Source organism: Nelumbo lutea, chromosome 8, assembly GCF_056320005.1.
Source record: "Nelumbo lutea isolate HS-2025 chromosome 8, American lotus-T2T, whole genome shotgun sequence".
Taxonomy (NCBI): Eukaryota; Viridiplantae; Streptophyta; class Magnoliopsida; order Proteales; family Nelumbonaceae; genus Nelumbo; species Nelumbo lutea.
The window spans coordinates 23448667-23465113 of record NC_142691.1 but is presented as its reverse complement, the minus strand read 5'-3'; the positions used below and the strand labels follow the sequence as shown (position 1 = coordinate 23465113).

General features: G+C 37.7%; 2 pseudogenes across 2 annotated transcripts; both read left to right on the top strand.

Annotated features, from left to right (window-relative positions):
* The first annotated feature begins 417 nt into the window (after nt 1–417).
* On the top strand, nt 418–9115 carry LOC148843356 (uncharacterized; annotated as a pseudogene). The gene is made up of 3 exons (XR_016102901.1): nt 418–1664; nt 7475–7557; nt 8934–9115. The product of XR_016102901.1 is annotated as an uncharacterized LOC148843356 (transcript).
* A 1990-nt stretch (nt 9116–11105) lies between these two features.
* On the top strand, nt 11106–16155 carry LOC148843355 (putative disease resistance protein RGA3; annotated as a pseudogene). The gene is made up of 2 exons (XR_016102900.1): nt 11106–14978; nt 15517–16155. The product of XR_016102900.1 is annotated as a putative disease resistance protein RGA3 (transcript).
* The last annotated feature ends 292 nt before the right edge of the window (nt 16156–16447 follow it).

Genomic DNA, 16447 nt, shown 5'->3' with positions numbered 1-16447 from the left:
TAAAGTGGGTTGCTTTCCAATCGTGTATTGAATGGCTATTTAAGCCAAGATTATTGTTAATAAAATTTAGTCATTCAACCCAGTTTGTTGTGTTCTTATTTTTAGCTTTCATATTAGATTAAAGATCCCAACAATCTGGTATCAGAGCTTCCACTGGGCCTGACAAAATCAAAGCAGCAGTCTTTGAAGTTCTTGCAGTAGCACAGAAGATGACTACTGAAGGGAGTTTTATACAGCCAGCCATTCCTCGCTTTGATGGTCACTATGACCATTGGAGCATGCTGATGGAAAATTTCCTACGATCTAAGGAATATTGGGAGCTGGTGGAGCCTGGCTATGTTGAGCCAACAAGTGGATTATTGCAGATAGATGCACAGCGAAAGAAGAATGATGAGATGAAGCTGAAGGACCTAAAAGTGAAGAACTATCTCTTCCAGGCCATCGACCGCATAGTTCTCAACACCATTCTCAAGAAGGATACTGCCAAAGAAATATGGGATGCCATGAAGAAAAATTTCGAAGGGAATGTAAGGGTCAAGATGTCTCATCTTCAAGCTCTCCGCAGAGAATTTGAAACTCTTGAGATGAGGTCCGGTGAAGGAGTGACAGAGTATTTCTCTAGGGTGGAGTGGTGGAGAAAAATCTACGTTCTTTAACTGAGAAGTTCAACTATGTTGTTTGTTCTATTGAGGAGTCAAAGGACATTGATGCTCTCACTGTTGATGAGTTACAAAGCTCATTAATAGTACATGAACAGAAATTCCAGAGGCACAATGGTGAGGAGCAGGCCTTGAAAGTGACATATGAAGGAGGAAGAGGTCATGGTCGTGGTTCCTACAGAGGAAGAGGACGAGGGAGAGGTCGAGCAGGTTTCAACAAGGAAACTGTGGAGTGTTGCCGATGCCATAATCTTGGACATTTTCAGTATGAAAGTCCTTTTGGGAACAAAGAAGCAAACTATGCAGAGCTTGATGAGGAAGATGAATTGCTTCTGATGTCTTATGTGGAGTTGTATGATTCCAAAAGAGAAGATGCATGGTTCGTTGATTCAGGGTGTTCTAATCACATGTGCGGTGATCGAGCTATGTTCAGTGAACTTGATGAAAAATTTCGGCATTCGGTGAAATTGGGGAACAACACTAAGATGAGTGCGATGGGAAAGGGAAGTGTGAATCTGTTGTTGAATGGAGTCAATCATGTTGTTGAGGTATACTATATTCCAGAGTTGAGAAATAATCTCTTGAGTATAGGGCAGTTGCAAGAAGAAGGCTTGGCTATTTTGATCAAGGGAGGGATGTGCAAGATATTTCATCCAGAGAAGGGTTTGATCATTCAAACCAACATGAGTGCCAATAGGATGTTTATCTTGTTGACTCAGTCTCAAGCTCCTTCTCAAATACATCTGATCAAAACTTGTCTCATCTTTGGCATCGGAGGTATGGGCATCTGAGCTACAAGGGTTTGAGAACCTTGCTGAACAAGAACATGGTACATGGACTTCCTCAACTCTCTGCCTCAAGTGTGACATGCACTGATTGCACCAGCAGTAAAAAACATCGTGATCCTATCCCAAAGAGGAGTACTTGGAGAGCAACTCATAAGTTGGAACTTATTCATGCAGATATTTGTGGTCCGATCACTCCTACATCTAATAGCAACAAGAGGTACATTTTGTTATTCATTGATGATTATAGTAGAAAAGCCTTGGGTGTATTTTTTGGTAGAAAAGTCAGGGGCTTTAAATTCTTTTAAATGCTTTAAGACTATGGTTGAGAAAGAAATAGGGTTGTCTGTTAAGTGTTTGCGCACTAATAGAGGAGGAGAATTCAATTCAAACGAGTTCAATGATTTCTACAAACAAAGTGGGATTAAGAGACAGTTGACCACCGCTTATACTCCACAACAGAACGGTGTAGCCGAAAGGAAGAATAGAACCGTGATGAACATGGTTCGTTCAATGCTATCTAACAAGAACATTCCCAAGACCTTTTAGCCAGAGGTAGTGAACTGGGCTATCTATGTCCTAAACAGGTGTCTTACATTGGCTGTCAAGGATGTTACACCAAAGGAGGCTTGGAGTGGAGTGAAACCCTCAGTAGATCATTTTCGGGTCTTTGGTTGCATAGCACACGTCCATGTTCCAGAAGCAAGGAGGACTAAACTTGATAGTAGAAGCATTACTTGTGTACTATTGGGAGTTAGTGAGGAGTCAAAAGGTTATAGGCTATTTGATCCTGTTGCTAAGAGGGTTGTGAGTAGAGATGTAATTTTCCAAGAAGGGAAGCAATGGATTAGGATGTGAGTTATGAAAAACAAATAGTAGTAGACTTAGAATGGGGTGAGAATGAAGAAGGGGTGAGTGAAAATGGGAATGGAGATGATTCTGATGGAGAGATAAGAGAGACTAGTGATGAGGGAGTTAGAGAAGAGGAAGATGGTCCTAGTGAGGGTGAAGAGAGAGTGAGGGAATTGAGGCAACCTCAAGAGAGGCAACCTCCTACGTTGATGGGTGATTATGATAGTGGAGAAGGTCTATCTGAGGATGAAGCTCATATGGCACTAGTGGTATCAACTGATCCATTGTATTTTGAGGAAGCTGTGAAGAGGGCAAATTGGAGATTGGCCATGGATAGTGAAATCAAATCCTTCGTGAAAAACAAAACATGGACACTCACTGAGCTGCCAGCTGGAGCCAAAAAATTGGAGTGAAGTGGGTTTACAAAACCAAATACAATGAGCATGGAAAGATTGATAAGCACAAAGCTCATTTGGTTGCTAAAGGGTACTCTCAAAAGCATGGAGTAGACTACACAAAAGTTTTTGCACCAGTGGCAAGGATGGATACTGTAAGGATGATTATTGCTCTAGCCGCACAGAAGGATTGGAAGATTTTTCAGCTGGATGTCAAGTCAGCTTTTCTCCATGGTGAGCTGAATGAAGATGTTTATGTGGAGCAGCCAAGAGGGTATGAAAAAAAAGGCATTGAGCATTTGGTTTACAAGTTACACAAAGCCTTGTATGGATTAAAACAAGCTCCACGAGCTTGGTTTAGTCGAATCGAAGCACATTTCATTGGTGAAGGGTTTCAGAGGTGCGATAGCGAGCAGACATTATTCACAAAGAGAAGCAAAGAAGGAAAAATTATCATTGTAAGTGTTTATGTTGATGATTAATTTTTACTGGTGATGATGAAGTCATGATGTCTAAATTTAAAAACTCAATGTTAGGAGAGTTTGATATGTCTGGTTTGGGGAAGATGAGGTTTTTTCTTGGGATCGAGGTGCTACAAAAGTCTGATGGTATTTATATATGCCAAAGGAAATATGCTTTGGAGGTTTTTAGAAGGTTTGGTATGATGGAAAGTATTTTGGTGGGCTATCCAATAGTTTCAGGTTTCAAAGTGAGCAAAGATGGAGATGGAGTCCCTGTTGATGAGACGTACTACAAGCAGTTGGTGGAGAGTTTAATGTATCTCACTGGCACGAGACCTGACATGATGTTTGTTACTTGTTTCATAAGTAGATATATGGCAAAACCAATGGAAATTCATCTACAAGCAACTAAGAGAGCACTTCGATACTTAAAAGGGACTGTGAACTGTGGAATGCATTATAAGAAAGGAGGAGATGGTGAGTTATTGGCATTTATAGATAGCGACTATGCTAGAGATATGGATGATAGGAAGAGTACATCTGGGTATGTGTTTTTAATGAGTTTAGGTGTTCTTGCATGGTGTTCAAAAAAGCAGCCTATTGTGACTTTATCAACCACAGAAGCTGAGTTTGTGGAAGTTGCAATTTGTGCTTGTCAAGGAGTCTGGATGAAGAGAATTTTAAAGGAGCTGGGACACTCTAATGGAGGATGTGTGACAACAGTTCACTAGTTTATAAAATGCATCGCCTAATTCTGACATGGTGGATTGGTATATAGAACGTTGAACCATTAGGTAGAATGCAATATAAAATTTGTTAAACTTCAGTTAATAAAGGTGGTATTCGACAATGTGAATGGTTTTGTTTTCAAAAGCAAAAACAACTACTGCATAATCAACGCAGAATACGAGACCTCACCTCCAAAACAAATCGAACAAATTGTTGGGAATACACCAAAAATATTCTGACACATGGAAAACTTCCTCAATGTGAAGTAAAAACCAAGGGACCTTGTCCCGCAATAGGGTACAAACAGCCCAATCAAAAGAGACGAAGAAACAAAAATCTGACCATACAGATTAAAGTCCATGATGTCAAGAATAATATACTGAAAAATCATCAGAAACGAGCACAAATGATTACCTATTTTGATGAAGACAGTGAGCAAAAATCTTCTCTCGTTGAAGGTTGAAGATGCGGCTGGCGTCGTTGGCTACTGCCTGTGGCGGCCGGCGGTGACTGTTACTACTGCGGTGACGCTGGAGCGGCAATCGGTGAAGGTTGGGACCGAATGTCGAACAAGCAGAGAAGATGAGGGTTTTCTTTCCGTTCGCAGAAAGGAAAAAAATGACAGTCGCCTATCCAAAAATTTTATCTCAGTCAATTTGGCGGTTTCGTCGATAGAGATAAAATAACGAGGTGTTTTTTTTTTCTTTTTATATTAAAGGATTGTGGGCCCCCACTTGAGGAGGATCCACAACAAACTCCCCCTCCGACTCAAGTGGAGGCAAATGCCAAACCGGCAATCAAACGACAAGCTTCAAACTTTCCCCTCGGCAGATTCTTTGTCAACATGTCTCAACCATTATCATCTGTATGAATCTTTTCAAGTTCTATCAACTTAGAGTCTAGAACATCCCGTATCCAATGATACCGCACATCAATATGTTTAGATCTACCGTGAAAAGTACGATTCCTGCCAAGATGGATAGCACTCTGACTATCACAATATAAGACATACCTCTGTTGAGTGAAACCAAGTTCATGCACAAACTTTTTCATCCACAGCAACTCCTTACATGCTTCAGTAACAGCAATGAACTCAGCCTCAGTCGTAGACAATGCAACACACTTCTACAACCTAGACTGCCAGGCCATAGCTCCCCTTGCAAAGGTAATCAAATAGCCAGAAGCAGACTTTCTAGAATCGACATCCCCAGCCATGTCTGAATATGTATAACTGCAAAGAATAGGTTTCCCAATTCCAAAATAGAGTTTTAAACTAGAAGTACCCCGGAGATATATCTCAATATCCACTTTACAACAATCCAATGTTATCTACCTAGATTGGATAGAAAATGACTAACAACACCAACTGCATGAGCTATATTAGGTCTTGTGCAAACCATTGCATACATTAAACTTCCTACTGCAGATGCATAAGGAATACATTGCATGTCTTCTTTTTCTTTATCACTAGAAGGAGCTTGTCTAGTACTAAGCTTAAAGTGTAAAACAAGAGGTGTACTTACCACTTTAGCTTTATCCATATGAAACCGTTGAAGTATTTTCTCAATATACTTCTCTTGAGATAACCACAACTTCTTGGCCTCTCTGTCACGAGTAATCTGCATGCCAAGTATATGTCTTGCTGGTCCCAAGTCTTTCATTGCAAAAGACTTACTAAGCTCCTTTTTCAACTTGTCAATTCTAGAACAATTATGACCAACAATCAACATATCATCAACATAGATGAAGTCATTATCAGAAAACTTCTGCACAAAAACACAATGGTTGAGGTAGTCTTTTTGAATCCCTACTGGATCATAACAGACTCAAACTTCTTGTACCATTGCATCGGGGCTTGTTTCAACCCATATTGACTTTTCTTTAATCTGCAGACATAGTCTTCTTTACCCTTCACCACGAAACCTTCTGGTTTCTCCATGTAAATTTCCTCCTCCAAATCACCGTGAAAGAAAGCAGTTTTTACATAAATCTGCTCAACCTCTAAATCAAGACTGGCTGCCAAACCAAAAACAACTCGGGTAGAAGACATTTTGACAACAGGCGAGAAAATCTCCTCAAAGTCAATTCCCTTTTTCTGACGGTAGCCTTTGACAACTAATCTAGCTTTGTATTGTGGATTGAAAGATGGAGACAACAACACAAATTTTTTCCACAAATTGTCAAGCACCAAAAGGGAGAAAACAATAAAAAAGATAGAGGTTTAGGGGGGTGGAAATAGAAGAGGGAAGACAAATCAAAGGTCATATTGCATAATTCTATGAGGACTTGTACAAGGAAGAATGGAGGTCTAGAGTAGTGCTGGATGGGTTGCAGTTTGAGTCCCTTTCAGCTGAGCAAGCTAGAGATTTGGAGAAGCCCTTTTGTAGAGGAAGAAGTGTGGGAGGTGGTAAAAGGGTTGAAGGGTGATAAGGCCCCGAGGCCCGATGGTTTCATACTCTTATGCTATAAGAAGTGTTGGGGTTTCATGAAACACGATGTAATGGAGGTGGTTAAGAAATTCCATGAAAAAGGTGTTCTCGAAAGAAGTCTTGGTCACACTTTCACCACCCTAATTTCAAAGAAGAAAGGTGCAGTAAAGTTAATATTTCAAACCAATCAACCTCTTAACCAATGTCTACAAGATATTAGCTAAGATCTTGGCTAATAGGATGGCATAAGTGATTTCAAGCTTGATTTCTAAAACCTAAGGTGCTTTCGTGGGGGAAAGACTAATAGTTGATGGAGTTCTCATAGCAAATGAATTAATAGATTCAAGGAAGAAAAGTGGTCATGCAGGACTGTTACGCAAAGTAGACATGGAGAAGGCATATGACCATGTAAATTGGAACTTCCTTGATTACATGTTGAGGAGGATGAATTTTGGGGTGAAATGGAGAAATTGGACAAAAGTGTATCTTTCTTCTTCCTCTCACTTTCCAAGCAATAGGATCTGAATCAGGCATGTTCCATCTAAACTAGCTTTTTGGTCTGCAGTGCTGGATAAGATTTTAACCAAGGAGAATTTATCTAGAAGAGGTTTAGAAGTGACAGATCTGGAATGCACATTCTATAATGGAAATGTGGAAAGTACTAATCATTTATTACTGCATTGTGATCTCACTTACTAGGTTTGGACAAGATTGCTAGAGATTTTTGGAGTTAATTTTTGTTTCCCAAAGGATGTGAAGGGCTTTCTAGAGGCTTGGTTCCTAAGAGGCCTTAGCGAGGCTGGAAAAATAGCATGAAGCATCCTCCCCGTGAGACTGTTTTCTAGGCAGTATGGGGTGAAAGAAATTTGAGAATTTTTTAAGGAAGGCAGAAATCAAAAGAAGAGGTGCTCAATAGGATTTTCTAAAACCTAAGGAAAGATATCAACCTTAAAACACTAACCGTATGAGTACTCTTTCTTTATAGCAGCATACAATCAAATGTCTTACCTTTGGCAAATTTCCTGTAGCTACGTCATTAATGTTGTTAGTTTTTTTATCTGCAAGATGAGATAAGTTATCCATGTTTTCTTATTAGTAATGATTATACATGTTTATAAATCAAATGATGGCATGCTTTGGCTTACCTTCATTTGATTGTTGCAGCAAGAACTTGGAGTTCTATTGACACCACCAACTGGGAAACAAAACAAATAATTGGGAAGGACTCCAAACAGTGCGTCAGTTAGGTGTGCTAAGGCCCTGTATTTTCTTTTTTCCAAGCTAAATCCATCAACATACGTAGGGCTATGTCAGGCCCTTTTAACATTTCAAGTTTTATTATGATCTTTTGAAGAAGTTTTCTTAATGCATCTTCTTTTATTTCCATTGATAGAAAAGAGGGAGTACTTTATATATCAAAAAAAGTGAGAGTACTTTATTGCTACTTTTCCAAAAAAATTGAAATGAAAAGATTTAACCTATCTAACGAAGTAATTAAAGCTGACATTTTAAACATTTTAACTATCTTTAACAGTTTGTTTCAAATTTGCTTGAGCATCAACACTATTTTTAGTGTAATAGATAAATATTAACATAATTCCAGAATCATGAGAGACAAAAATGACATGATATTCAAAGTTTATTTCCAAATTATCTGGACCTGAACCAAAGCTTTCAATTCTCATGCAACTTGTGGCCTAAATATAAGGAGTCAAAACTTGACAATTGGCATGACTATGTAGTAAATTCATTCTAATAATATTGAGCTTGTCTTTCATTTTCAGTCCCAAGCCTAAATAATTGGAATCAGGCCTAAATAATTTATTTTCAATTTAATTTCAAACATATGGCAATTAATGATATAGTCCTTGATAGAATGGAACATTCATGCAGCCAATCTCATATAATTGGAGCAGGCCTTGTTGAATTGTGCTGGGATAGGTTATATCATTGTTTATCCAACTATTCCTTGATATTCATATATACTGCAATACATATTCATGGATGTCTGCTTAATTTAATCCAGTTGGAACATCATTAATGCTAGGTAATGAAGGAGTGCTTCAGGAAGTTCTGAAATCTAACAAGTAGTTGCTAAGTTAAACCATGAAACAATATTAGCTTGTCTTTGAATGCTTTTATCATTGTTGGGTGAATGTAAAATGAAGTAAACAAGGTTGCTTTGTAAGAAGGCCCTTCAATTCAATTTCTTGGGTTCTATTCAATTGAATGATTTGATGTCTTTATTAGCTTCAAGGGTTCTAGAAGTGTGCATATCAAAAATAGATCGAAAATAAGTAAAATCATAACCTTCTCATGTTGTTTTACTAGAATTTTTTGTCTTTCTCTTTTTAAAAAAAAAAAATCTTTTACAGTTCCTATACCAAATTATGTTTTGAACTACTCAAATTTAAAACCATGTTTTACGGTTACTACTCGAATTCCAATTATAAGTGATGCAATGCTAGTATTCCCTTATGGATGCCATAGAATATTTTGAACTACTATTGATATTCCAATTAATTGCTTAGAATTCAGCCCATGTAGATTTTAGTTACTATTCCTATCTTTATAGTTAAAATACTTGAACATAATTCTAATGTTTATATGTTTTGATTTGCAGGTTCAACCAATATGTTAAATGGATTTGCATTGGAAGATGTGCTACATTATTAGAGAATTTGATTAATTTTTTTAAGTTCTTGTAGTATTTATATGTCAACTGGATATTGTATTTGAACAATGTCTTTTGGATATTTTAATATATAATCTTTGAATTAATAGATTTCATTTTAAATTGAATTTTATCAAATGGTTTTGCTATATTAAACATGTATGAAAATGCTAAATCAATAAAAAATGGTACCGCAAAAATGTTGCAATTTAGTGGGTATATGCATTTTTTTTGAAAAAAATAGTATATGTCGACGGTCATGTCTGTCGACTTAGCTATCAACATGACAAAAAAATGTTAGAATTAACCTAGTAAAATTAAAAAATGAAAAAAAAATATCTAAGCCAGCGGTCATGAAACCGCCGGTTTAGCCACAAATAACACATAAGACGACGGTCATTTAACATATAAGCCGGCGGTTCGGACTGCCACCTAAGAACATGAGGGAGTTTGACAGAAATCTAAGGTGGCGGTCTTTTGGTATCTATGCCAGCGGTCTAAACTGCCGCTTGATTAATGCTATGAGCAATTTGAATCGGCCACCTAAGGCAGCGGTCTTTTGCATCTAAGCTGACAAAGGTTTAGGGGGCGGACTGAAGACTGTCACCTTAGATCAAAGCGGGAGGTCTTAAGGCCTAAGCCAACAACTGCCGACTTAGACCAAATTTCTTGTAGTGCATGTTACTATTCATGGGGAGATGTTCCCAATGTACAGCTATAGAATCCTCTTGTGGTTGTGGATAAGAGGTCTGGATTGCAATTTGACAATGGATGTTGTCATGTCTTGGGTTGTTGCTAGGTAAAAAAGGACCTGTGTTGAATTATCTTATATTGCTATTATGTTTTATACAACAAAAGCACATAATATGTACTTGTAGATATAAGTATTTTATATATGACATTTAGGGCCCATTTGGTTTAAATTCTGATTCTAACTCCAAGTGTTTGGTTGGGTGGAATTAGAATTCCATTCTCATTCCTGTTGGAATGGCATTGCCCTTTTGAGGGAATGGCCACTTCCTCCCCCTACCTTGGGAATGAAATCCCATTCTAGTTTATTTCAATTCCGATTCCAATTCCTATCTTAAACCAAATGGATTATGGGAATAGACGATTCCGATTCTAATTCCAAGGGATTTTGATTTCATTCTAACTAGCTATGAACCAAACGAATGTTTAGATTTAACTTTTATCACTTGTACATACCAAAGGCATAGAGGTGTAAATCGGGTTGTGTCATCCACAGCCTGACACAACAGATTGCAGGCCGTGTTAGGCCTAGAGTTTCAGGTCCATGGGCTGGCATGTCATGTCATGACCGAGTGGGCCTTGCAACCCGCGTTCCGCATGCCTACACATCTCAGCATGACTCATATATGTATAATATGTATGTATATATTATATTATATATAATAATTATATAATATATTAATATACATAATTTTATTTTTCAATTTTATTATATTATTTCATATTATTATTGCATATACAAACAATTGTATATATCAAAATTCATATAAAATAAAATTTTAAGATTCTTTTAATTTTTTGGATATATTTTTTAATTTATATTAAAATTTCATCATTTTTTCAAAAATTAAAAAAAAAACATGACTTGGACCGATCTATGACTTAGCCTGGCACAAGGGTTGACTCGCGAACCAGCTCGGCCTGTAGCATGGCACAGGCCCGTGTAGACTTAGACCATGAACTATACCGGGTTGACACCCCAAAATATACTAAAGGAGAGAAAGACGGGCTACATGGAGGCCATGCCCTGCCATGCCGGCCCAGGATGGCCCAATTTACACATCTAAAAATAGAAATACAAAACGCAAGTAGAAATTACAAAAAGAAATACTCCAAACACTTTACTTTATTTGTTACTAATTTGCTAATTGCTTTGGTAGTACAACCTTTTCTCATGGCCAACAATTTCTGACTGCAGAATATCTAGCTTGTGAAGTTACATGGATGGTGACCCACCTTGGAGTATATTACCAAAGAACAAGGTTAATATGTAACAACCTTACAGGATAAAAAGGGTAAGGAAAAACTGGTGGCTCTCATACAAATTAAAAGATAAGAGAGCCACTTTTTCTCCTTCCTGATGTGGAAGGAGGTAAGGGGACCGCATTGTTAACTTGTATCATCAACTGAAGCTTTAATCTATTGGAGCTTCACTTGCAAAATAATCTCTGCTTTTTCCTTGAGTCGCTTATTTCCTTTTATTAGAGTTCGAAACAAGATCATGGCTGTTGAACAGGGAGAACCAATTCTATCAGCTTCTTTTAAAGTGCTGTTCGACAAATTGGATAGCCCAATTATTAAAGATTCCTCACCCAATTGGGGAATTGATGCAGATCTCGAAAAACTAGAGGAAACGTTGCTGATGATCGAGACTGTGCTGGTGGATGCCGAACAACAGATAAACAAGAAGACACAACAGAGGAAAAAGGAGGCACTGAAGAAATGGTTAAATGAACTCAACCATCTGGTTTATGATACTGAAGACATATTGGATGAGTATGCAATCTATGTCGAACAATACCAGGTATGTTTCTCCATCCCCTCTGAAATCAAACATCAAATAGAATCTGGGGTAAAGAATATCAACGAAAGGCTGGAGAAACTTAAAAATATAATGACCATATTAGGTCTGAAAGTGGTCCACGTAGAAGGGAGGATGATTAACGAAATGGTAAGAAGGCCACGAACAAGTTCCCTTTTGGACGAATCTTGCTTTTACGGTCGAGAGACTGATAAAGCTAAGATAATTGCTAGGCTGTTGATGGCGGATGATATTGATAATAAAAAGAATTTTGAAGTGCTTCCCATAGTTGGTATGGGTGGGCTAGGTAAAACTACGCTTGCTCAGTCTATATTCAATGATGAGAACGTAGAGAAACATTTTAAGCTCAGAGCGTGGGTTTGTGTGTCTGAAGAAGTTGATACTGTCAAGATAACAAAGGCTATTCTTGAATCTGCTACTAGGGATGCAGAGTCACTCAGCGACCTTGATCCACTCCAATGTCTACTTAAGGACACACTGAATAAGAAAAGATTTTTAATTGTTCTGGATGATGTTTGGAACGAAGACCCATATGCCTGGGATATCTTACGAGTTCCTTTCACAAATGGGGAAAAAGGAAGTAGAATTATAGTAACAACACGAAGTGAAAGAGTATCTTCCTATTCACCGTCTCAATGGCTTGGAAAATGAGTTTTGTTGGTCAATATTTAGGAAGTCTGCGTTTCTAGATGATATCACCTTGAATGCACATCCAAATCTAAAAGAAATCGGGAAGAAAATTGTAAACAAATGCAAAGGTGTGCCTCTTGCAGTAAAGTCACTTGGAGGCCTCTTGCATTCTAAAATTGAAGAGAGGGAGTGGGAATATGTTTTGACGAGTGAAATATGGGAATTGGATAAAGATGGCATAATGCCAGCCCTGAGGTTGAGCTATCTACATCTCCCACCGCATCTAAAGCGGTGTTTTGCTTATTGTTCTATCTTCCCCAAAGACTACCTGTTTAAAAAGGAGGAATTGGTTTTGTTGTGGATGGGGGAAGGATTTATACATCCTATGCGAAATAGACAAATGGAAGACATAGGAAGGGAGTATTTTGATGAGCTATGTTTCAGGTCATTTTTTCATCAATTTCATGAGAGGTCATGCTTCAATGAAGAACTGACGTTTGTGATGCATGACATGATTCACGATTTAGCACAATTTATTTCCAAGGATGCATGTTTTAGAATAGAAGAACCACATGATGAGAATGATGATAAGTTGTGGAATATTCCTAATCTTATGAAGGCTCGTCATTTGTCAATATTTTCTGAAAGCAAGTATTATAAGCATGAAAAATTATTTGATGCCTTGTACAAAGTTAAGAGTTCACGCACATTTCTGCTAGGTGGACTGTCGAGTGTGGAGAAGTTAGAAGTATCATCAGGGAAATCTATTGTGAGGATCCCACACTTACTAGAAAAGCTTGACATTTTATTTGAAACATGGAGATTCTTGCGTGTGTTGTGCTTGCGCAATCTTTCTATCAAAAAGTTGCCAGATTCAATTGGTAACTTAAAACTGCTAAGGTTCTTGGACCTCTCCTACACTAAAATTGGAAGGTTACCTCAATCAGTTTGTAGCCTCTACCATTTACAAATATTGCTACTTGAGGGCTTGGATTATATTAAGGAATTGCCTGAAAACATCAGCAGCAGCCTTGACAATCAACTTGTTGACATTCAAATTGTCAAAATCAATACCTATAGATACAGAGTTGCACCTGGAAATGGAAGAAAGAACGGAGTTGAAGAATTGAAGTTGCGTTGCAGGTGCATCAGGGCAGAAAACATTATCATTTCAGGATTAGAGAATGTTGTTGTAAATGTCAATAAAGATGATGTTAATTTCAAGAACTATCAAGATCCCCAGAAGTTAACATTAGTATGGATAATGATTTCAGGGGAATGGGAGAGAGATCTATGGCTGAGAAAATAATAGTGTCTCAAACCAGCAAATATGAAGTTAAGGGAACTCACTATCAAGGGGTATTATGGTGAAAGACTCCCTAATTGGATGGCAGAGATGTCCAATTTATGGAAATTAGAACTGGACAGATGTAGATGCAACCTCCTTCCTCCTCTTAGAAAATTACGCCTTCTCAGAATAAGTGGAATGGACATCTGTGAAGGAGAATGGTGGTCAGGAGGAGGAATAGAAATCCGCCAGGTGAAAGATAAAGAAGTGTTATTCCCCTGCCTTCAGTTTTTCAATATTTCCTCCTGTCCCAAGCTCAAGGGGCTCCCTTTCTACCGGTATCCTGCTTTGAAAACCTTAAGCATAATGAATTGCAAGGAATTGACAGCAATTTTTACAAGCCCTCAAATTTCATCCTCATCAGCATTTGCCCAAGGACAACAGCTTCCTAATTTAAATAGGCTTAGTATATACAACTGCCCCAAGCTTAGAGCATTGGCAGCGTTCACTCCCTTCCCTTCTTTGGAAAGCTTAGAAATAGCAGTATGTGAGGAACTTGAATCCCTACCTGAACAATTGTACAACTTCACTTCTCTTTATTACTTGAAAATCTATTAATTTCCCCGCTTGATGACCTTCCCAAATGAGGGGTTGCCTACTAACAAGCTAAAAGAACTAGAGATCAGTGGATGTGGTGAGACAAGGAACGAAATACTGCCCAAGAGTGTTGGTCTACACAAACTTACTTCTCTTCAATCATTGATTATTAGCAATTGTTCTGGTCTCAAGTCCTTCCCGGAGGAGGAGGAATGGCAGCTGCCTACAAGTCTTACACATCTAGAGCTCATCAATTTTCAGAGTCTAGAATTCCTACCACCCATGTGGCTCAGTGGACTCACTTCTCTTACAAAACTTATAATTCACCGTGTTCCCAGGCTTGCTTCCTTGCCGGAAGGGGGAATCCCCTCCCAAATTAAGTTTTTGTTTATCTCTAACTCTCCTCTTCTACAAGAATCGTGAGAAAAGAATGTAGGGAGAGATTGGCCCAAGATAGCTCACATCCCATCTATAAAGATTTTCTGAGATCAGTTTTCTAGTGATTGCTACAAGTTTGTGAAGCCAATGTAAATAGCAGTTGCTTCTGCTAGGAGAGAGTTTCCTTTCTCTCTTCGGTGCAATAATGAAGAAAAGATCAGCCAATTTGTTGTCAAGCAGAAGTAGTCAGTTTCGTAGGGATCATGGTTCACTGGTTAGCTTATTCAATGATTCAAGCACCTCATATCAAATCAAAAGGGATACTCACACATTTGTCGTCGACCTCTTTGCAACCATGTGACAACATCGGCGCCGGCGGTCTTCTATATCAGAGCCTTCTCAAAAAGAACCCTTTATTGTCTTGGTCACAGTTGCTAAATGCAAGATGGGGCTTCGCAGTGTCAACTTCTGGACTTGATAGTTGTTGCAGAACAGGGGAGTCCCGATGATAACATTGAAGCAACTGACGGTATGGTTCGTGATCTTCTGAATTCTCTGTAATTCGCTTATTTTTTTTCTTATTGTCTTTCTTTCCTTTCCAATTATTTCACACTGAAAATTTGTCAAGTAAAATATATTGTTCTCCGCAGTCTGCACCATATATTATTTTGCCTTCTTCAATAGAACATTCTATTTTTTTTTTTTTTTTCTGTAAAGGCTGAATCTTTTTCCTCTTTTGAGATGAAGAGAAAATTGTATTAGAAAAATATTTTTTATGGTAATCAAATTATTTTCAGCATCACATTTATTTTAAATTGTTTGGTTCTTGTATATGCAGCAAGGAGAAAGATCAATATGGATATCTGGGTTGAACATTTTCCAAAATGATCTCTGTAAAGACTGAATGTAGATCAATTTTATATTTCTCCTAGCTTTAAAAACTTCTTCTATCTCATTTCTATTCTTTTAAAAATTTTCAACTCTTCTTTCTGTAAATGGTTGTCACTACGTTTTTAATTTCTTGACTAGTTTTTGTCTAATAAAATTATGCTATTGGTATTGCTCAGATGAACATTTTCTTCTGGTTTGTTGTATCTTCTTTCCAATCTCCAGAAGCAGCGGATGTGGTGAGAAGAAGAGGAAAATCCTTCCCAAGAGTGTTGGCCTAACAAATTAAAAAGGATCTATCCATAAGGTTTAGGTTTACATTTCTGGTAATTACGGAAGGCATGTTTCGAACTCTTGAGGCTGGATACAAAAACATGGATTTTGATAACAATATGATGGGTGGCAATCTTTGCAGGACCATAATTCATTTATTTTCTGATTAGACCGTTCAGCATTTTTCAAGCGTTAGATGCCCACATCTCTGCAAGCTTGTGATAGCATCAGCACCACCAGCCTAGCGAAACGAGGGATGGGAAGTGATTTCTTGTAAATCCTCTCATGTACATTCCCTCTTTTGGATTGAAATGAATCCTGTTATCCTCTCTTCAAAAACTTCGGCAGTGATCCAAAAACATGGGAGTCTCTTCGACCGGCACCAAAGCCGCAATTAAGTTGTCCTTTTTGCCTTCTTAATTCTGATTGTTTGTTTTCTTTTCTGTCTTTTTGTATTTTTGAGAAAGCAAAATATAGAAGTTAAATGGATTGTCTTTTGTTACTATATATTGACTATGAAATGGAAAAGACATGATATTGGAAAATCGTCTGACCAATCATGATAGCGAATCAAGTGTTATTTATCAAAATTTATGAGTGAATTTTGATTAGTTAAAACTCTTTCCATACCATTTTGTACCTTAAATTTTTAGAAATATACATTTGAGTCCAACTCTGTTAAAATTAATGCTACAGTGAGGATAAAATTATAAAAATGCCCATATTCAGATTTTCTTCTTTTTTTTTTCACTTATTTTTGTTGCTCCATTCAAATGCTTTTATTCTTTGTTAAAAGAAAGTATGGAAATGATATGGAACAAAAGGTAAAATAAAAGT